A 19,249-nucleotide genomic window follows, 5' to 3' on the forward strand; every position below is an offset into this window, starting at 1 on the left:
TCTCTCTCTCTCTCTCTCTCTCTCTCTCTCTCTCTCTCTCTCTCTCTCTCTCTTTCTCTCTCTGTGTGTGTGTGCTTGCATACACACAAGTGCCATTTACAACAGTTTGAATGTAGAGGTCTGAAAAAAAAAACTTCAGAAACTTGTCCTCTCCCTTCATTCTGTGGGTCCCCCTGTCCAAATGCAGGTCATCAGTTTTTGTGACAATTGCCTGTGCTGACTGAGTATTCTACTTATCTATCGCCAGCACTCTATATAAAATTTTAAAGCACATGTTAACAGATTTATCTATTTATCACAGCTCTCTGACTTTGTGTTGGTTAGATCTGTTGTTGGAAACATATAACATCTTTAATTATGAAAAATTGTTATTTTGAACAATAATATCTTCTTGATAAAAAAATTGAACCACACAGGCTTATTTATTTTAAGAGTGTGGAGAAATCAACTATTATGATTTTAGTGCAAAGGACATTATATTGAGAAGTTTGTTAAATTAAGCTCAGTGTTTTTACTGTAAAAGTCTGGTGGACTTATATAGTGTATGTCAGAAAACATGTGACTGCTGTCATATTAGAGTAATTTTTAAATTAGTTATAAACATATTTCTAGCATCTAAATTATTACAAACACAGTTTGAGAAGAATTGTTATGTATGCAAATATTGTCCATGTAACATACATATGTACTTTTTGGTGTTTGGAACTGTGCATTATATAGTCTTATACCCAACATTCATTTTCCATGTACTACCATGCACTCACTATGTAGTGAAAGTATCTCATTAACTCTACAGATTGTTTTTGCGTATCAAAGAATCAAATATGTTCCCCTAACACGATCACCTTTTGTGTTATAGTGTTACCTGAAGAAAAGTACAAACTGTCAAACAGGGCAGGCAGAAGATCAAACCTACTGTGAAGTAAATATAACCTCCCCTTACAGCCATTGAGCTATGGTTTTCCTAGCAATTACACAATAGCTTTTAGTCTTGTCACCAGTTCTCCATCTGTGCAACACTTCCCATGAATATACACACTATGTGACTATTTTAACACTCTAGGTCTCTTTCAGAAACTGCTCCCAATGTGCTAGTTTGAAATCTGAAGCCCTTTCTGCATATGGAGAGATAAATTTGACATTTCACTTCTATAAATCAATATGTGCTAAGGTTTAATCATTAAGTAAACTTGAATATGTATACATTTCCTCAAATGTATATAGAGAAGTCTCTCATCCCAACACCAGTAATAAATTAGGAGCAAAAAAAAAAACACATGTTAATTGTTCATTTATCAGTGATATCATTGTAAACATTGCTTATTAAACAGCCAGTGTAAAGAAGAGATGTGAAGTTCGGGCCTGTCTGTATAAAATGGTGGGAGAGGCCATTGTGAAACCTTGAAAAATGTATACTGGTCATTAAATGAAAAGCATAGTGCATAAATATCATGAACATGTAAAAAATGAGTGGTCACAGAGCTGTTTCTGCCCGGTTCTGTCTGTGCAGTCTTACCCCCTGTGCTGAATTCAACGTTTTCCCCCATGTCTTCTCAGGACCCTTGCCTGTTTGAACTGTGAACTGTCTGTTGTTTTCATGTGTAAGTTAACACTGGTGAAGGGCAGAAATCATAATCAAAGCTACTTTCTCTTGAACTCACCCACCAAGGGAGTTTTCTGAGTAAATACTTCTTTCAGTTAAGCTGTACCCTGTGTTTGAGGTAATCCAAGTATACCATGCTATGCTTGAGGTCTGTGATTTCTAACTTTCATGTTCTTGCATGTATCAAGTTGTAATTGACAGTAAAATAAATGAGACACTGGAAGGCATTTGAACTTCTCCACCATCCTTGCATTTAATATGGAGCAAATATAGCAGGTACTTTATACTAAGTTAACTTAATCTCCCTGTAGACACCTGCTTAATAAAAAACAAAACAAAACAAAACAAAACAAAACAAAACAAAAAACCTAATAGCTACCTGAAAGGATTGTGTTCATGGATGTTTCTATTTGAAGTCTTTCCTGTGGTCTATAGACAATGCACTTATTTAATTTCTGATATTTAATCATTTCTTATATTTATTTCACTGTTTTACCCTCTCTTGTCTTGTTTTTTAGTGTTCTTGTTTACATATAAGTGTCACTTTGTGGGCAATGTTTAACATTGATTGCTAGATCAGAGGTGAAGGAGAAGAAGCTACACACCAACTGTGTGTTTAAGGCACTTAACACACTTAAGGAATTGGTGGTTCCTTGAATCAGAAAGAATAACTAAAGGGAAGAATTGAACCCCAAGAGTTTTGATTCATGCATCACTTTCCAAGTGGCTAGACAATCCTGGGTATGCTTCCTTGAGAAATATGAAAGAGCTCTTACACAGCTCAGCCTTGTTTGAAAACTGGCTATTTCTGGAGGAAGGATATTTCATGGGACTCATGCCCTTATATTAAAATCAGACCTACAAGTGGAGCAAGACATAGTAATGTGTTTCAAAGTAGCATAAAAATCAACTAAAAATGTGGGTACAATTCGGGCTTATTGCCCATCTATTCTCAATGAACTTAAAAAAATGGCTCAATCATTTAAAAGAACCTCACAATTTGTTGCAAATCCAAATTTTTTACCCTAGGACCAAGCAGGTCCTGTCCTCTTGATAAGGTGTTCACCTGGCTGGTTTGAAATTATGGAAAGTAGTTATATATAAATCAAAAAAAGACAATTCATATATACCTGTATATAAGAACATTATTCATATAAATTAGTAATTAAATAATTAATGATGATGCCTTATCTCCAAGTTTATAGTATAATTTTATACGATTAAACTTTAATGAATTGGCAGGCTAGGCATGTTTTTCAGGTGGGAGTGTATGGACTCAGCATGTAGCAAGCCCTGGATTTGATGCCAGTACAACACAAACCGGATATGATAATATGTATCTATAATCCCAGTACCTAGGATGTAGAGGGAGGGAGACCGGAAGTTCGAGGTTGACTTGGGCTACATAGTGGGTTTGAGACCAGACTGAGCTACAAGAAAACCTTTCTCAATGATAATAGCACTAACAATAATAATGACCCCAAAGAGGAAACTATCAGAAAGTTGTCTTACGTAAATGAATGAACAGACAGTGGACAACCTAAATAATGGAGCACTATTCAGTGATAAAAGAAATGAGGTGCAAATGTCATAGACTCATGACTTCGCATGCACACTGCTAAACGGAAGAAGCTACTCTGCAGATAGCATGCACCATAGGATTCTATTTCCATACCTGAGAAGGAAAATGGTGTAAATAGAATAATGATCACCAGGAGAGAGGCTGAGCAGGTGGTCAAAGGCAAAAATGAAGCAATTATCAATTTGAAGACCATGAGAAAGAAATCTCTATGGACCAGATACTAAATTACTGTATGATATGGTTATCAAAACCATAGAGAATATAAATCATAGAGTGAACATTAATATATGCAAATTAAATAAAAATAATTTAGAAAGTCATAGGGTCCCTAAACTGTTTCTAGACTATGACAAGGAATCAAATCATATATTACTCATTTAAAAGGCAACTTCAGTTGGGGGGAGTGTTACATTAAAAAATGTTGGAAATGAGCTATAAAACTAAAGGCAACCCATATGTGGCTTCTGCACAGTTCTCTGTTTATGTTGTTTCCCAATGTGAAGTGCTAATATCATGTAAGCTGTACCTAAGGAACTAAGTCAGACTTGGCAAATGATTGAGCTGTGCTTATACCTATAGGTGTGGAAAGGTTCTTTTTTTTTTCATATCAGAGTCAGCCATGTGACATTGTTTTAGAGCTGTTGAAGGCATTGCTATGTTCATATAGGTTCATATATGTTGTAAACACAAATGCTTCTATACACAAATACAGATAGAGATAGAGATATATAGAGCTGTTTCATTTCAGTCATCCTAGAAGACACTATGCAGTGTATCCCTGTAGAACTAGCACATAAAATGTCAAGATCTTTCTTTTTATTAAGTTTGCTCTTGAAGGAACAAGGGATATTTCGGAAATGACTGATTACAGGACTGCAGCAGGAAATGTCCTATATAAATCATTTTAGAGTATCTTATGGTGCCCCAAAACATGGAAGTACTAGGGCAAATAAAACTACTTAAAGAGAGAGAGAAACATAAAGAAAGGCCCTCCAAGAGATGGCTCAGCAGATAAATGTTTGCTATGTTTGAGTTCCGATTCCCAAGAACACACAAAAAGCTGGACACCTGACCACTAGTCTGTAAGTCTAGTTCCCCTGTGGCAAGATGAGAGGGGAATAGGAGATCCCTGAAATCTGGGAATCAGTTAGTCTGGCAGAAGCACTGGCAACAGAAGACCCTGTGTCAAATAAGACAGATGTGAGCACTAGCGCCCAAGGCTGCCCTCTGACCTTCCCCGAGGTGCCTACCTTTATCCAAAGGTGATGCACACACACACACACACACACACTCTTTAATTTTTTAAATTTTAAAATGAAACATGTTAAGGATAGTACAACACAAACCAAAAAGGGTCCTCAAATTAGAACTGACATATTTCAGCCACCAATTAAATTCAAAATCATGGCACTATAGCTGAAAGAAGAAAATAAATACCCATGACTCTACCTAGGGGTATATAAAATGTTACATAAATAATGTACCAGGCAAATGGAGACATCTTTCTGTAGATGAATGTCAAACAGCTTGTGTAAACGCTCTGTCCTTGAGGAGGTGTTGCTTACATTGTCCTTTCCTTAAGTGTGAAATCTGCTTGGGAACTTTTCCCAATGCGATATATATGATTTTTTTTTTCTCATTGACTTGACATCCATTCTAGTTATCTATGGGACCAAATATCATCTAAGGAATCAGCTTCAAATCTTTCCTCATTGAGTAAACTGTGGTATAAAAGGGAGATTAGGAGAAAGACGATTTAATTTGTTATTGTGGATAGAATCACAAACACAATGAAAACAACGTTGTGTGAAATCTAAGCAAACAGTAATAAAGTTTCCCAGGAGTCTCCATCATGAACTCTGACTGTGAAAGACCAGAGTATAAGGAACCTTGAAAACTGCCTTTCCCATCTTGATTATTTTGAGCTGTCTTTTTTTTTTTTTTTGAGACACTTCAGACATGAGTGACTCAATAAAATTAACTTTTAGTAAGGTAAGTTTGCATATGTAAAATGTGACTTAGTAATTATATCTCCTTGTCTTCACCAGAAAGAAAAAGGTAATGTGATAGGAGAAGACAAAAACAGAAAAGAAGAAAATTAGGAAAAATGTGCAGGGCATAGACATACTTCCCTTGTATATGTTTAAGATTGAAACACCTATTAGTGATAGAACTTAACCAACTCTTTTCTGTTGTCTGTATCATGTGCATATCTCACCTGGATAAAGACAGCTGCTAGAAATTCATAAGTCTAACAGAAATGTCATGCCCATAAGATGGAGTTTCACAGAATTGCTCCCCATACATAGGCTTCTCCATTCTTGCCTGACCCTTGGAGAGGTAATATGTATGTCTGATTTAGAACAATAAATTTCACAGTCCTCTATGTTTAGCATTTTGACCGTTTGTACTTCTCTATATTAGCCACCATCCACTACAAACAGAAGCTTTTCTAAGCAAGATTGAGAGCAGCACTGATCTTTGGGTATAAACCTGCACATTCAGAAAGCTGTTTGATCCCATTGGCATTTGCCAAAAGGATGGCAGGATCTCCATTGGCATTTGCCAAAAGGATGGCAGGATCTCGCTAAAGCCTCATTCCTTTATCCAAGGACATTTGAGTGTTTTTTCAATATAAGGAATGAAATTTCTGTTCTGGGGAAAGCCTCACATTCAACCAGAAAGTGACTGGTTACAGACGTTACTGCCATCCCACCATCAGGTACATTCTGTGTAGCTCACAGGATTCAGATCTTGGTAAGACTGCTGGTGTCTTTTCTCCCATAGAAGCATGTGTAGTACCTTCTAGCTCTACATATTTTTTTTTTTTTTTTGGTGCATGTGATGGCAAGGTCTGCAGTAGCAAGAAGAAGGGCAAACGACAGTGTGCAAGCTTTTCCAAGTCTTGTTCTGTTTGCCAAAGCCTTATTGGTCAAAGCAATCCCTTGAGGCAAATACAGAACCTACAGATGAGAAAAGAGAATAACCTTTTTAAACAGAATAGTCCAGAAGGCTGTAATGTGTATGCACCCAGCAATGGAACACAAAGACCTCATTCCTAGATCCACCACATGCTTACTTACTTTTAGGACACGTTTAGTAGTAACAGTTCTGTTTAGAGTTAACAGTTAAGACTGGTGGATATTTCTCTGTCTTCTTATTTTTGAAATAGTAGCAGATGAGAGATAATATCTAAATCTTACTAGCTGTATGTAAAAGAAAAGCTTTAAATGTCAGTGCATTATTTTCTTCAACACTAAATTAATAAACTTCAGAAAAAGCTATTATTTTAAAAATAGTATGTTAAAAGCATTTTGAGAGGAAGTCATAATTATTATAGTATAATTTTAAAGATATATTTATGTGGGAAAAAATTAGGCGGCAGTGGTGGTGGAGGGTCGGGGGTGGGGGGTTCCATGAGGCCGACGGGTCCCACATGCAGGAGAAAGTCTAAGGTTCCAGAGGCTGGAGGCTTTGGCAATGGTAGGCCCCAATGACACGAGGAAGTCCTTGGTTCCAAAAGGGTTTATTGTCATGGCCGGTGGTGGATGGATCTGGAAGTACCCCCTTAAAACTCAGGGCAGTCCTGAGTTAAATAGGGAGGGAGGAAGGGGGAGGTTCTGGGGGGAAGCATGCTTAATTTGCTCCGCCCTCTGGCCTTCATTAGTATGTAAACCCCTAAGGCCAGAGGCCTGTGGTCACACCCTCTACCTGTGCACTTTGGGAGGGGCTGTAATGGCCTATGTGACTGAACAATGTAGGTCTATGGAGACTGACTGTGTGTCATGACCCTGGGTTCTGGGGACATGGCCGAACTCCTGCTGGTTCTCACTTAGGGTCTCGGGGTTCTAGGCCCATGCCCAGCCATGAACTAGGATACCCTTACGCAGTCCCACATATTTATACATACATATATACACACATACAGAGAGAGAGAGAGAGAGAGAGAGAGAGAGAGAGAGAGAGAGATCAATATATTTATCTCTATTGGAGTAAAATACTCCATATTATTTTTGAATTTAAAAATGACTCTAAGAGGACATGTCATTCTCCAAGTAAGGGCAGAAACAGTAATAGGAAATGACAGTGGAGTCCATGCTTCTGTATGCTGAAATAATGAGGAACTTTCCTGACTTATGGCAGCTCTTTACAAATTACTCTTTATTTATTTATTCTCCATGTTTGAATGAGTAACAACAAAATAAAAAATGTGAATTGATTCTCTGTGTTATAAAAAATATCCTGGCCAATGGGTTAGTTCTCTTGGACAATGGCTAAGACTTACGTTAATTCACTTATAAATATTTAACATGATAGGATATTATAATATTATTCATCAGAGCAAGGTTCCTTTTCATATAACATAAATTACTCTTTTTTTGGTGACACAGATGTCTTCATAGATAATGTCTGCTTAGCATGTACATTGTAGAGATAGTTTATGATAGAGATACTTATTCCTGCAATAATTGTAGCTTTATGAGGCCAACAACCATCCTCACATACTTCAGATTGCTGCCATACACAAGGTCTACAAGGACGCTTTTCTTCCCTTTAATTTTTTGTGTCCTGTGAGTTTGCTCCTAGGCAGATAGAAACTAGTGGACATACAATTTGTGGGCTGCCTCCCATAGCAATGCTTTTGAACATACCGGATGAGAAGGGAAGTCCAGCTGATCAGCTACAATGACTGTCCTCCAATTCTCACATAAGTCCCTGTAGGTACCTTTTCAGTCACTTGCAGATGCTTCTGTAAGCTGCATTGGTTTAAAAATAACAACAAGGACAACAACAAAGCACTTTCTTGCTCCCTTAACCCTATTCTCCTTTTTGGGATAAATCCATTTTATTGAAAAGGAGACAGTTTGTTTCCTCTGCCAAGCCGATGATCCACTGGTGAACAGAGAATGCCTGTCACTGATAAGCTTATACAAACACTGTCTTCCTTGGCAGTGGTGTGGTAAATCATGAAAACCTTTGTCATTGTCAGAGCTTATATAGGAAAGCAGAAACAAAGGAGCTACAACAAACGGGTGCCCAGTAACTTTGACTGGCCTATTGGAATTTAGAAAGAAAAATGGATTAAGGCTTCTTCCTGATCATTTTTAAATTATGCATTTGCACATTGTATTAGCACCCTGGGATGTCCTGATGATAACAGGAGCTACCTCACTGTGACCATCCAAGCTGACTTTATCACTATGCTCTGGTGGTATCAGAAATGTAATTACTCAACAAACAATTTAATTTCTCCTTGTTGGCAGGGTGGGAGGTTGGGGTAAAAGCTGGATCACCTGAACCGAATACACTCTACTGTTTGTATATTAACAGCAAAGACCATATTAAGTCATGTATGATTGTCACAATTCCTGGGGTGAAAGAAAATTAACTCATCAACCAACAAACTAGTTCAGAGTCTGAAGAGATCATTGCAAGTGTGTGTTTCAGTTTAATGAAGATTATAAAAAGAGTTAACGTTTGAGGCCAGCTGAATGTGTTTTCATTTACAACATATATTGAAAATGATTTTCCACTTCAGTATTGGAGAGGAGTGAGCAGTATATGGTAAAGTAGTCTGTCATTTAGAAAATGTTGTGGTGATCACCAAGTATTCTTTAAATTGATCATCTAAATCAAATTTCTTTGTTTCAAAGTAATGCTCAGAAGACTCATAGTTAATCCTCTCCAGGAATACTTGTCTATGAATGTTGACAACATTGCTGTTCAAGGAGAGTGGAGAGATACATTTCAAACACAGCAATACTAATGTGAATGTAGCTATTGATGAAAGGGCTCTCACATTATTTACCAGAAGCACAGGAGGAGCAGGGCTGCCCTATGTAGTCATTTTAGTCATTTGTGAGTAAATCCATTGGTTTCTTTTCTATTCCGAATACAAAGTGTGTAGAGAATTTTATTCACCTATCACTAGCCACAAAGGAAGCCTACAAAACTGAGATACAGACTAACAAACAGGGAACGTCCTGCTGTCTAAAATTTTTAAACAAACTACATAAGGTTTTTAGAGTCTGAATACCGTTAATTCTTTGTGTATAAATTAAATCATGTATAACTAATTGGGAGAAACACATTTATGTTTTCCACATTGTTCTTTGATTTACCTTAGATCTTTGGCAGAAATCCAGCTATTTTATTATTTACGCCACTGAAAATGTATCAACTTCATTGTTTGGTGCATTTATTTAGTGTAGGTTTCCTAAATTGCCTTTGAGTGTTCCTTATGTCCCTATCCATAAGGTTTGCACATTAGTTTCCACTGGGATGACTTTGACCTTGGTGTGTGACCCATGAGGCTATAGCGTTGGTCTGTTATGAGATGAAACTCTCCAAGTGGTCCAGGTCAGGGAGAAAGAGGGTTGTAAGTGATGCTCTTTTTATTTTGTTATTATTAATATATTTTTATTTTACCTTTTATTTTATATTTTATGTAAGTTTATATAATTATTTCATTTGTTACTTCATTATATTACATAAGTAATGACTGTAATGTTCTTGTTTATGTAAAAATATGTGGCATCTGCTCTATAAGCAGAGGCAGTTTGTGCTCTTGGATGTGTCGTGCACAGAGGTGAGATAATCCTTGCTGTGATGCATAGACATAGCTATCTGTAATTTAATAAATATAAGGTCTTTAAAGTCCTTTCTTGGGCTAAGAGTTATATAATTTAGTAATTTTTACTCAGAACATAGCCAAACTGATGGAGTAACATTGGGTCCCTTATCTAACCATGGTGATGCCTTTGAACACTAGCAACACAGCTCAGATTTCCTGGAGGCATAGACATATGCAGAGTTAAAGAAAGACCGTTACTTCAATTTATTTCTGGGCAAACAACATAGAAAAAATACGAAAGGAAGTAGAAATCCAAAACAGTAAGAAAAGAGAGAAAATGGTAAAATCTAAGTCATTCAATCTGTCACATGGTCACGTCAGCCAGCCTATGTCACATGGTCACGTCAGCTGGCCAATGTCAACTGCTGCCCTCTATTTCCCTCAACAGCCACTGCTGAAGGAGCACTCTAGAAAACAGCCAGCAGTGAGACTTTCTCCTTCACCCTCTAATTCAGAGACGATCACTGGCTGGCAGTGTTTTCCTAGCCTAGAGCTATTATTGTTTAATGCCTAAATTTAGAACGATTTCAGTCTGGCTCCAGGATTCTTATACATTCCATAATAACCCTGAAGAAATTGCCCTTTTTTATATAAAAAAAAGGGTTCTATAAAACTCAGCATGCAACATTTTTTTCAGTTATTGTCCTTTCTGCCCTCTAAGAGCTATCATAGCCATTGATAAAGACTATCAGAGAGGCGCATATTCTGCACAGTGTGTTGAAGTTTGTAATGGGGATGAAAATTAGTAAAATAAAAACAACACATACAGGAGTTGGAGTGAAGGCTTGGGGGTTAAATGTGGTTAGTGCTCTTGCAAACGATGGGGATTTGGTTCCGAGTACACATGTACCTGGCACTTCATGCCTGCCTCTTATTTCAGTTTCAGGGGATCCCATGCCCTCTGGCCTCAGGCATCTGATCACACTTGGAGCACATGAATTCGAACTCATGTAACCGTAGACACAAGCACACAGACACAAATGAAATACTATACTTATATTCTCATTTATAATCCTCAATTTTTGAAATAATTCATTTATATATCTATTACACTTACAAATATTTGTTAGCATCTACTACATTTTGTTCCAAGCATTATACAAATCACATCTCTACCCTTAGGGAACATGTATGCAAATAGAGAATATATATATGTGTGTGTGTGTGTGTGTGTGTGTGTGTGCTTTATTTAGGAAAGAAGCAATAGAAGAGCTACTGGAGATAATTTAGAAGAGTTGGGATGCCATGAGGCCTGATCACAGGATGTTGTTTCTGTAGGAAGGCAAGGAAAGCTCAAGGCGAGTCAGTTTCTAAGGAAAACTCTTATGAGCATAGGTAAGAAACATGAGTTTCTAACAAAAATGCTTATGGTGGGCTGGCAGGGACAGCAGGTGTCACAGTGCTGTAGAAAGAAATGACATCATACAGATGAGGAAAGTCTGATATGAAGGAAAAAAAAAACCTTGTGGATGAAGACTGTCTGCAGAGTAATCAGCAAAGAAATAAACAAGTTTATGTTCCTTAGATGTCATGTATGATCGATACTTAAAGGTCTGATTGCACAGACTTTTCTTTTTGCAGGTGAGTGGCCAGTGTAGTATACCAAACTATGCACAATAAGCAGCTGAGTATCAGCGTCATACTATAGATGCAGTTTTGTGAAACTATTAATGACATCGGACAATAAACTCTATCTACAAATACCTCGTTTTATTCTTTGCTCCCCCATATGAGACATGCATAGACTATTCACCTCTACTCATTTCTAGTAGTTATTAACTAATTTTCTATCCAATAAAGTTTATCTATACAATTCTTTTGATTTTGATCCGAAACAGCAGAGACATTGCACATCAGAGAATCCATTGGCTTTAATGATGTTTTAAAAGGGTTCAAACAGAAACTGAAAAATGAGTCACATATCATTCAACAGAAACAACAACATAAAAATTCACTTTCTGACAAAAAGGCAGTGTACATCCAGAGGCATTCATCTGAGATCTGGAAAGTATCAGAGGTAACAAAGTAGATCTGCAACCCAGGAACTTGCACACATTCAGAGCAGGAGGGAGGCAGTGTACAGTGCATATGGGAAGACTACCTGTCTGTTTGGTTGCTGCCTTATTGAGTCATGTGCTTGCTGTGTACCTCAGGCTAATGGAAAGCTCATGATATAGCTATCAAAGTTCTGAACCTCTAGAATTGTAGGGTATAAACCACCATGTCTAACTAAAGGATCATCTTTATTGCTTCGTGGTGAATTGCTTCGCCTCTACTGCATAGAGTAGAAACTGAGAGAATAGGTTAAAAAAACAATTCCAATACTTTTGAAGAGAAAACTCCATTAGCAATTTAGGTTCTTTAAGGCTGTTTCTTGACTTCATTGTAAGTCAGTACAGGCAAAGGCCTTCCCCGACATGGCTAACTGATTCAGTTACTTAATAGCTAGAACAGACGGAATCTATACTTGTTTTTCATTTTCTATGGTAACATGGCAATGGTGTTACATTCCATGCCCAGGCTGTGCCTTCCATGTTACCATAGCTATGTTGTAATGTTTGGTTCTAGGCTGCATCTTCCATGCTAACATGCCTTTGGTGTTATGTACAGTTCCAAGCTCAGTTACAGCATGCAAACCTGTATAATGTCAAGGTGAGAAAGATGAAAAATGTTTATGTCGAAGCCGAGATGGCTAGAAGAGATGCTAAATGAATGAGTCACCTGATGTTTACAGGAGTTTTATAGTCAGAACTAGGGGTAGGGTCTGGAAATATATCTCTGTGCTTAATGATACTTGTGCTCCTGCAATGGGTAAAAGTTTGGCTCCCAGCATGCATGTCAGGTGACTCACAACTGTCTGAAATTCTATCCCCAGAGGATATTAAAACCTCTTTTGTCTTCCTTTGGGTAAACAGCAACCTCAAAGGAAACATTTCCTCCTACAAAGATTCCATTGAGTTGATATTTGTTCTTCCTAGCCAACAAGTAAAAGTTGTTTTGTGAGATGTAGCTAGGGGGAAGGCAAAAGGTATATTGTAGATAGGTCTGCTATAAGCATTCGGCATGTCTTTGTAGACACTTGGTACTTTATTTTAAATTACAATCTTTACATTGGACGTGCCTTTACATATTGAATAATAGCAAACAACTGTTCTTGTATACTGAAAGATGGAACACTTCAATTAGTATAGCATTCATAAATATCATTTCACAACAATATTTTCTTAGTGAAATACAAACTCCAAATTTACACAGCTGAAACGTCCTGTCACAAGGACTATAGCAACAGTTCTAGCACAGAAGACAGAATTTGCCAGTGTTCGTACTACATGCAACTGCTGTCTTAAACAGCTACATCTATCATCTGTAGCCAACTTAGAGTTCTAAACCACAGGAGTGGATAAACTACTTGACCTACAGAAAACTGAGGGGAGATATTTGACATTCTGAGGTGTGATTCTAAGGAATCAGAGTTGCTCAGGCACAGAATCAGGAGAGTTTCTCAGAATATTCTCTCTATTTTGTGTAATGAATGTTCAGACCTGGTATAAAAGATAATTGTGTAAAATAATTTCAATATTCTTTAATTTGCATGGATTATACAACGGCCCTTCGATATTTTGGAGCTAGAGCCAAATTCTACAGAGCAATACCAAGATGTTTTAACTGTAATTTTTTTGATTTCTTAATCATAGCAGTTGAAGATAGTTTCCAAATGAGAAAGTGCAACTGATTACAGGCAGAACTCAGAACAGACAGATTGGATTGGATGAGGTGATCCAGCATGGTGGACAATGGAAGCTGCCTCTGCCTGATTCACTGAGCACACATGAGGAGACAAAGATAAAAGTAGAATATGAAATAAAGGTCTAAATATAATATGATAGAACATTAATATTAAGAAATGTTTATAGTCAAAGGAGTGACAATGAGTTAGAAAAGAAACATACTAAAATGTGTGTGTGTGTGTGTGTGTGTGTGTGTCTGTTATATATGCCAGCATTCAATGTGTGTTCTGGGTGTATGATGTGTATTGTAGATGGTGTGTGTATGTGTTACTTTTTGGGTGTGTTAGTCTTTATTCAATGAGTACACTGGGTGTTGTATATATCTGCAATATGTATTTTGTGTGATGTATGTATGGGTATCATTTGTAAGTGGTATGTGTTGTGTAGTGTGTGTGTGTGTGTGTTTAGTGGAGCTTAGTAAGCAAGAATCTATTTGGTTTTGGATTTCAGCCAAGGAAACTCTTTTGAAGTAACAGCTTTGACTAGATCATAAATAGTCTTTTCATGTACTTATTTGATTCTATTCTATGAATCTCTTCAGCATGGTCAGAAGTTTGTTTTAAATATAGCTTTCTAATAAGCTTCTACAAATGACTTCTGTAAAAATACAAAGTGGAATATTTGGAGGAAACCAGAATAGAAAGAAGAGCACTGAGTGCTACTTCTGACTTTCATAGAAGCTAGCCATCACCTTGTCCTTCTCTGTCACAGGATGCAAAGCTAAAGCACTGGAATTTTCTGGTACACTCTTAAGTTGGCTTTCAGTCATCTCACAAACTATGCTAATCCTTTTAAACTAAGCAAAACAGATGTTAAATGTTCATGAGGTCAAGGAATAAGGCCACACCCAGCCATGTGCATTTAATCATTGTTAATTGTGATTCAGTTTACATAGTCAGAAAAAAAGAGTGAACATGATTAAAAACCATGTGCACTGGTATGGTTGTACAAAAATGTCATGATTAAATGAGTTTCTTAGTATATTAACAGTATATAACTTTTAAGTAGAAGAAAGCAGAGTAGTAAAACTTAAAGACCTTATGCCGAAGTTTTCAGGTTTTTTTCTTCTCCTGGCAGAGTAAGAAAACCAAAAATTCTCCATCAAGGACAGGATCTGCATAGAATAACACATATGGGCAGATCTGCAGAAAGATAAAGGGGCTCCTTCCACATTGCAAAATGCTTCTTAAACCACTTCAGAAATTCAAATGTGTAGAATAGTACATACTAGAATAATCTTAGGATAACCTGTGCATGTATGGAGATCAAGGACAACAGTAGGCCTCAGTTATTATCTTTCCCTCTGCTTTTTAAAATGTTTGTCTTGTTTACGGCTGCATAAGGCAGATTGCTCTCATATAAGCTTCAGCTTTAGGTGAATCTCATCTCTCAGCTTCCCATCTGCCATTAAGAGCTTATCTGGTCATACAGAGGCATTAGACCTTTCCTGGAGATTTAAAGGCAAGTAACATATAATAATGTAAAAGAATGGATCAAGTGCAAAGCTTCATGGTCCACTGATAGAATGCTCATGCAACATGGTTTTCCTGACTTAAGCTCTTGGTAGATGATAGACTGTGCTGAACTGAAGCAGTTAAATTCAGAAGCTTATTGGGGCTTAGAGTTTTTCAACTGTGTGTTGCTATAACAAAATGCCGGAGGCTAAGTACTTTATAAAGAAAAGTAGCTTCCTTAGTTTGGAGTTCCAAGAGGCTAAAATATGTTACAACACTACCAGTAGTGGTGAAGGGGTCCTGGCTGGGTCAGAACATGGTGAACAGGAATAGAAAACAACAGAGTACAGCCATGTCTGGGGGAATGGGGTAAACTAACTTTGTACTACCACATTTGTGATAGATAAAGCCAGCACGAATCCTTCATGGAGTAAACCCCTAAGGGTTAGCTGTGTTTCACTAGGACCTTCTCCTTAAATATTCTGCATCTCAACATCCCATGTGGGGGACAAATCTCCTAATTCCTGAGCCTTTAGGCGAGTCATAAACAATTTCCACAGCATAGCAGGCTACTGCTCCCTGGAACTGAGAAGAAGGTATCAGAACAAGACTCTAGTCTCAACACAGGCTACTATCCATGTAGCTTAATATACATTTGAAAGGATCTCATAGGCCAAATTGTGTAAGTCCTAAAGAAAATCAGAATCTAGTCAAATGACTTACCTAGATCCGGGTCCACATCACAGTTGAAACACCAGTGAAGACAGCTGGCTCTTTTCTCTCTGAGCCTGTCTAAAGAATTCATGAAGAGAAGGAAAGGGAGAAAAGCAGAGATCAAATAAGCATTTCAAACATATTTTCATCCCTTACCAGGTGTCTCTAGTGACAGGACAATTCGGATCTTTGGAAGAGAGGAAGAATGAGAGTATTAAGACTTGCTTATACAAGGGAAGATATATTAATAAAACCACTCTTTGTATCTACAATTCCCAATCTATCAGTTTGAACGCTGTTAGCAGGTTGGTTCTTTTATCCACCGGTTAAAGATTTTAAGATGGGAAAGTATCTCAAAGGAAAGTATATAAGTTTATTGGCAAGCATTCTAGACTCAGGTAGAGAAGGAGCTCTGAGATCTGAGAGTCTCTAAAGGAGTCCTGCTTTTCATTGGTTTGTTATCTCCCTCCTGGTGAATTTCTAGCTCTTTCCTTGGTCCTGAGGTGTCCATGTATGCCTTCTAGTATAGTAGCTGAATCCCCCTATTTCTGTCCAAGAGTGCATAAGTAGCTGCAGGCAAAATGGATCCTGTGTGGGGTGTGGGCTTGGGGTGTGGGGAGTGATGAATACCTTATATTGTCTGCACTCACTGAGTATAGAGTCTGTTTTGGTTCTTCTGAGGTTGTTAGTTTAAAAATGTCATGAGCATAAAATAGTTATGACCTACTGCCTCCCCAGACATCTTACCTTTTAATGCTGTTCCCTCAGGAGTTAGAATTTAATATGAATTTTGTAGGGATTCAAACATTTAGATCATAGCTTAAACCTTTGAGTTGAATGACCCAATCTTGGGTCACAATGAAGAGGAAAAAAGAGCCAGGGGGGGGTGTCCCTGTGACATAATAAAATCCTTATATTATTTCTGCTTTCATTAGCCATATTTCCTAGGCCCCACTGAATACATTTATTAGGAAATCTACATCAAAATTCTTCAGGAAGAGATAATGCTTGAAAAAGATTACAAGTCTTGAGGGCATTTGGAAGCGAGGTAGAAGGGGAAGTGCACAGAAGGGACACATTTTGCTCAGAACTTCCTCTATGTCTGTGCCTTTTCCTTGGCATGTGCACGACTCCCTTCACTTTCCCCCATGCACTCATATTCTGTAGTCATACGCTGTAAATGGACTCTTCATATTCACAAAATGAACTGAGGCCCTGCGATTTGTTGACTTACAAATGATTAATCTTAATGTCTGGTGAAAGCTGGAAATCCTGAATAAATAGATACATTTTACTAGATTAATGTGCAGCAGTTATGACATTTATGTTTCCACTAGGCATTATGCTGTAAATTATGTCAATACAGTAGTTTGTTACAGACTGTTATGATTTTCATTTAATTAAAAAACTTGAGTGGCAGATTTTTTATATTGATAGAAATTATGAACAAATATAGCCAGAGAGACACATAAAACAGAACAAAACAGAAAACTTGACACAGCCCATGAGACTATCAAATAGTAACTACTACACATCCATGTGCTACAAGCAAAGTTAAATAACCTCCTTCACTTGCTACTTATAAAATAGCTAAAAAGAGTTGTGCTTTAATTTCTATGGTTCCCATTGTCTTATTGTTTACAGTGGACTGTGATATATTGTTAGAATCATAAAATTGATTGCATGAGATGAGGTAAGCCAGATTATTTATGGGTTTGGATGGCATTAATGACAAAAGCCATGGTGCCTTGACCCATGTTCTGCGCTCAGTTCATTCAACAAACTTTCACACTTGCAACTTTTGGAACTGGGCATTTAAACTACTCTGTTTTCTTCTCTCTCAGAAAACAAGTACACAGGTCATGTAACCAGATGTTCTACAGCTTTTGTCTCTGGATGAAAAATTCCCTTCTAGACAGAAAACCGGTGCTCATGCAAGTCAAGAAAACAACAATATACAAGACTAAGACAGTTCAGAAATGTATAAAACTCAAGGACCCACCATCAGGCTATGTAAGCAGTTAACAGTGGGGAACAGGAGACTCTCAGGTGGGGCTGCTTACAATTTGTGCAGTCAACCCCAGGAATACAGCTTTCCAGAGCTACCATTTATATTGAGGTTGTTTTTAAAGACCTTACTCCCCCCAAAATGTAATAACACAGACCAAAAAAAATCTATTGAGGAGAACTCTTAAAACTTGTGAAAAAATGTTGAAGTGTAGTTCTCCACAGTTGATGGACTCTGGCAGAAGTGCAGGTGGGATAGGACTCAGTTTTCTTCAAGTGGTTGGCCACTGGGAGTTTGACCATGCCCCAGGGAGTATATGAATGACATGGATACTGCTTGTGAATTTTTGTTGTTTGTTTTTGTTTTCTTTCATCTTTTTAGGGAGTTGAGAGGAATGTGGTCACAAGGGTCAGTAGGCAGAGCTGGGCCCAGAACCAGGGTACTAGGAAGACAGTGGGATAGAGTCCAATAAATAAAATTTCAAATAAAATTACTATGTTGGATAAAAAGAGAAATGAATTTGTACTCTCACATAAGCAACATTTCACCTATGCTTCTAGAGATAACTACAGCAAATCCATTAGTTAACCAAATGAAATTTGTGTAGACTGATTTCTTTGGTCATTCTCGTTGTGGTAGCCAAGGTAATTTGAACACACAACACCAGTCTGCATTCATCCTCCTAAAATTGGTTCTGGTAATGCCTCCTTGAAAAATAATTATACAGCTTCACTCTTAGATCAGGGTTATCCTCGTGCTGGTAGTGATATTTATTAAATTGTGGCACAAAGCAACCACTGTGTACTCCATTGACCTCGGGATCTTAGAGGCATTTAAGAAATAGTACATTTAGTTATGTTCCTCACAGCTCAAGAATACTGTCGAGTTTACATGTTATTTTGGTGTGTTCACTACATAAGGAAAAGCAATGGTAAGAATATGTAGAGACCAGGGCTTAACTCTAGGGACAGGGACAGAACAAAAGATGATCTTTTAAAAAGTGAAATCCTAATCTCTGGGCCAATAAATTGGCTCTGTGATGGAGAAGACGAACTCCTTCAGTTGTTTTGCTTAAGAGGCAGGCCGAGCTACTTTTTGAAGAATATGTTTGCCAAGAATGCAAACTCAAATATCAGCTTGCCTCTTTGTTTCAAGTAAAAACCATGTCCTGTGCAAAAGCAGCTTCTTGTTTGTCTCATTTGCTGTCAAGCCTGGCAGCCTGACTTTGATGTGCAGAACCCACATGGTGAAGAGAACAGACCTGGGCATATTGTTCTCTGAGCTCCACACAAAGGCATGGCTTTTCATGTCTCTGCCACACACAGTAAGGATCTTTTTTTTAAAAAAAAAAATCTAATCTTATTTAAAATATCCTTGATGAAACTCTGTGTGTATTAAGTTTCATTTAACAAAACCTTTGTATACATTTGATAATTCTAGGACAGAAGTTGTGTGCAAAATATACT

At 37.5% G+C, this 19,249-nt stretch overlaps 1 protein-coding gene across 2 annotated transcripts in view; it reads left to right on the forward strand.

The window, feature by feature from the left end:
* Cntn5 (contactin 5) overlaps positions 1–19,249 on the forward strand; it is a 1,025,091-nt gene that overhangs the window by 416,853 nt on the left and 588,989 nt on the right. The window lies entirely within an intron of this gene.

Source organism: Grammomys surdaster, unplaced genomic scaffold, assembly GCF_004785775.1.
Source record: "Grammomys surdaster isolate TR1022 unplaced genomic scaffold, NIH_TR_1.0 138, whole genome shotgun sequence".
In the NCBI taxonomy this organism is placed as follows: Eukaryota; Metazoa; Chordata; class Mammalia; order Rodentia; family Muridae; genus Grammomys; species Grammomys surdaster.